Source organism: Engystomops pustulosus, chromosome 3, assembly GCF_040894005.1.
Source record: "Engystomops pustulosus chromosome 3, aEngPut4.maternal, whole genome shotgun sequence".
Lineage (NCBI taxonomy): Eukaryota > Metazoa > Chordata > Amphibia > Anura > Leptodactylidae > Engystomops > Engystomops pustulosus.
Genome location: NC_092413.1, coordinates 58,362,821 through 58,367,185, shown reverse-complemented (window position 1 = coordinate 58,367,185; position 4,365 = coordinate 58,362,821).

Here is a 4,365-nt window from a genome sequence, read left to right as displayed (position 1 = left end):
CTTTCTGGTCCCTTCAGTGGTGGATGTAATCGGCCCTGCAGTAAGTACCCAGTACTGGCAACGGAGTCACATCATTAGGTTGCCAGCGCTGGGAGCTGTGCTGTGCATAGAACAGGCAAGGTGTTATTTCCTGCTACGCCACAGCTCGCAGCTTCAGCTGGCATTCACAGTGAATAAGTGTCTTTTTTGAATGGTTTGACTACCTGAAGGCACCATTGATACTCTTTTTATGGCATCCCAAACAGGTGAATGGATCAGCGTCATTCATTTAGAGTTAAACAAAACCATTCTCAGTTAGAGTCCAAGCAGTAGTAAGTTTAAAGCGAACCTGTCACCAGGAATGTAATTTTCCAATAGCATATGCCAGTGCTGGTGAACCTATGGCACGGGTGCCAGAGGTGGCACTCAGAGCCCTTTCTGCGGGCACTCAGGCCATCGTCCAAGGACAGAGTTTACCAAACACTGAATCTTCTTGCAGTCCCAGACAACATTAAGAGATGCTGCTCTCAGTGCTATTTTAAAGCAACACTTTATTGGCTGTTTGGAACCACGGGAAAAGTGAGAAGGTGTTGACAGAACTGCATTATCTTTAGAGGTCATCCTGCTGGACCCACCATTCTTCCTGTACAGCGAGGCCCTGGCGAGAAGCTACAATGATAGTTTGAATTTGCCCTCCTTCTGTCAACTGTATTGGTGCCCTCAGGGGGCTCATAGAATTGAAAGATGTGGAAGAACAGGTAGCAATAAGTTACTGCTTAAAATGCCATGCTGGCACTTCACAATAAATAAGTGAATTTTGGTTGTAGTTTGGGCACTCTGTAAAAGGTTTGATATCATTGGCCTATGCTATGCTGACTTTGAAAGTCAGCCAAAGTCTATGGGGCACATTTACTTACCCTTCCTGCGCGATCCCCGAAAGTGCATTGTCCGACCTGAATGCACATCTGCCGCGATATCCTGCATGTGTTGCTTCCCTGCTCAGGTCCACCATCTTCTTTCGGGAGCATTGTTTTGCGACACAAATTGAATCTTAAATCTTCAGCTCAGCCCTCCCCCGATTTCTGTCGCATGAAAGCCAATGCAGCAGCGCCACAATTTGATCGCGTGTAACACAATCCCCAGTTAAATACCTGGCACAGAGGCACAAATCCCAAAAACGTCGAAAATCCAACGAAAGTGCTATCCGCGGACACATGGTAAATAAGCCCCTACGTGTGCCAGTGTTAGTCTCCTTTCCTCCACCCTCATGCAGCTCTCTCTCTCTATACCCCTCCCCAGATCCTGTCATGTGCATTGAGGGGGAGAGGTATGGTATAGAGTAGAAGAAAAATGCATGAAGAGACACACAGGCTGCACCTCCCCCTTCCCCGGGACTTACTACATGCTGCTGGCAGGGAACCAGGTAATGTGAATTAGACTTATAAACTTTATGTAAAGTATTGAAAGGATTCAGAATACTGACAAAAGCATTTTTAAATCAGCATAACATAGGATATTGGATAAAATTACATTCCTGGTGAAAGGTTTGCTTTAAATCTAGGAATATCCCTTTTAGTGTTGTTGGATAATGGCCAGCTTTAGAGCTTGAATAGATCACTGAATTATATATTAAGGGTTGGCTACCTATAGAAATCCTATAAATACAATACTGCACTATGATCTAAAGTAATCATATTAGTGTAGAAAAATTACATATCTTACATCAGTATCCATATTGTCAGGATTCAGGGGTAGTGGACCCACTGTTCCATCCTGAGCGATGACGTAAGCTGCTGGCATGGAGAGGCACAGGGATGCACATGGGTGCGCCTTACACCCGTGACATGGGTCGCAGGAGCACCCATGACTGTAGCCCCCCCCTTCGGCAAAAAGATAAAAAGTCTTATGGTGTCGGTTTGTAGTCCTTACTCCAGGTAACTGCATGTGCTCGGGAGACAGTCCTTAGTCCACAAACCAACAATAGCAGAAAAATTTGTAAAGATTACAGCACTCTGAACCACATTGGGAAACGGACATCTAGCAGAAATCTTCTTTATTGAATAACATCCATGCAGACAGATAAACTGGTACAGCAGATCAACGCGTTTCGACATGTTGGGGCTTATTTACTAAGGGTCCCACGGCCACATTTCTGTCAGGTTTTCCATCGTTTTCGGGGTTCACGCTGCTGAGACTGCTATTTAGCATTGGGGGGCAGGCCGTCGGACGATCCGATGGATTCGGACAAACCGTGGGATTTAACTTAAAAATTGTGTTGCAAGACAAGCACTTACATATACCGGGAGGAAGATGATGAACTCTGGCGACACATTCAGGAAATTGGGTACACGATCTTATTGGACAATGCACTTTCGGGAACTTCTCCGAACTGGGTAAGTAAATGTGCCCTGTTGTGTCTTAATCATGATCTAGTTTGAACATTGTAGCAAACATATTTAAAAATCTCAACCTGTGACATCACTAATCAGGTGGTTTAGGTGTGATGCTCCGAGAGCCAGCAAAAACCCTATGAGAAATCACATGATCTCCAGGAGGTGGTCTGCATAGACCTTACCCGTGATTCACAGGATCAATTAAAAACAACAATTATAGTACAAACATTTTACGGATACTATTAGATTCTGGAAAATTACCAACAATAAATCCAATGTAATAATAAAAAGGTGGATGTAGAGAATACATTGTAAGGAAGAAGGGAGGAGATTGTTAAAAAAAATCGGACATAGGATAGGAAAACCTCCAATTATTGGAGAAACAAGCGGATATGTATGTTTTATATCTATCTTGGGGGACCATATCCCAGGCAGGACTAGAATACATGAGTATAAGGTCCGATCTTTTGTTTAGCCCTTTGGGCTGTCTGCTTTTTAACGTGAAAGTCCAGAATGCCTCACGATTCAAAAGTTTACACTTCATTTCCCCTCCACTGACCGGCTGAAATACCCTTTCAATGCCAGTCCATCTAAAACCATCAGTTTGTTTATCATGGGAATCCCTAAAATGTTTAGAAATGGAGGAGATATTGGTAGAATTATTGCTTATGTAAGATAAATGTAGCCGGATCCTGATCTTAAGAGGACCAGCCATGTGTCCCACATACTGTTTGTTACACTTGTCACAGGAGGCTACATATATGACATTGGAAGTGTTGCAATTGATGTAAGACTTGATATTATCACTTGTCCCCATGACCATCGAAGTGACTACACTCCCTTTTTTAATGTTTTCCCAAATTTTACACTGTTTATGGCCGCAACTAAAGTTACCTTTGTAGGTAAGCCATTTACCCGATTTCGGCGTGAAAGCCGGCGCCGATGCGCCACAATCCGATTGCACCGAGTTCCGCTGGGATTTTGGCGCACGCAAAGTGGAAAAATTCAGGAAACCCAACAAAAGTGTGGGCGCGGAGCCCTTAGTGAATGAGCCCAAGTGTGTGAGTGGGTTGTGTGCTGGTCACAATTGTGACCCTACTGTACAGATAGTTGCGGGATTGTTCTCGCGATCACTGTCACACGCTGCTAGAGACAGGGGTGCTGTTCAGTTGTCACCTTTGTGTACAGCAGCAGCCTATAGCGAAAATACAGCTAATATAATCTGAGATATCAAAGTGGCCATAGAGCTGCAACACCCCTCACATGGGTGTTTGTGTAGCTGCTGGTGTAGCACCAAATCTATACACTATTTTGTCTACATTGTGAGTGCCGAGAAGTTCATGACCTGTACACGAAGGTGACACCTGAACGGCACACCTGTATCTCTAGCAGCATGTGACAGTGACCGCGATAGCAATCCCGCAACTATCTGTACAGTATGGTCACAATTGTGACCAACACACAACCCACTCACACACTGTCTCTGTCCTAATTAATATCATTTATTTAGTATGTGAGAACTGAGCCTGGCTGACTAGACTGGATGGGTGCATTGCACTGTGTTTTTAATCACAATTTGTTGTTTGAGCACCAAGCAATGTGAACTGAATAGTATTGCTTTTATTACTATTTGAAAAATAAAAGTGATGTTTTAACCTACTCTTTTGTGTCTGGATATAGGTGATCCAGTCTGACAATGGCAGTTTTGTTAAATAAATTGAGTTAAGAATCCCTGCCGAGACACTAGGTCCCCTTTTGTGTAATTAAGCGTGCCACAAATGTGTCGCACGCAACCCTTTTGTATTGCAGCTGCGGTATTCTTCATGTGACAAATTTCGTCATTGAAATAGGCATTGTCGCATGTCGCATGCCCCATCTTAAAGTTGCACCAAAAGAAAGTTGGTGCACTTTGTCGGGGCAGTGCGGAAAGCACCAGATTGATTAAGAACGTGCGCCAGAAATCATGAATCTGGTAAATCTAGTAATCTAGTAA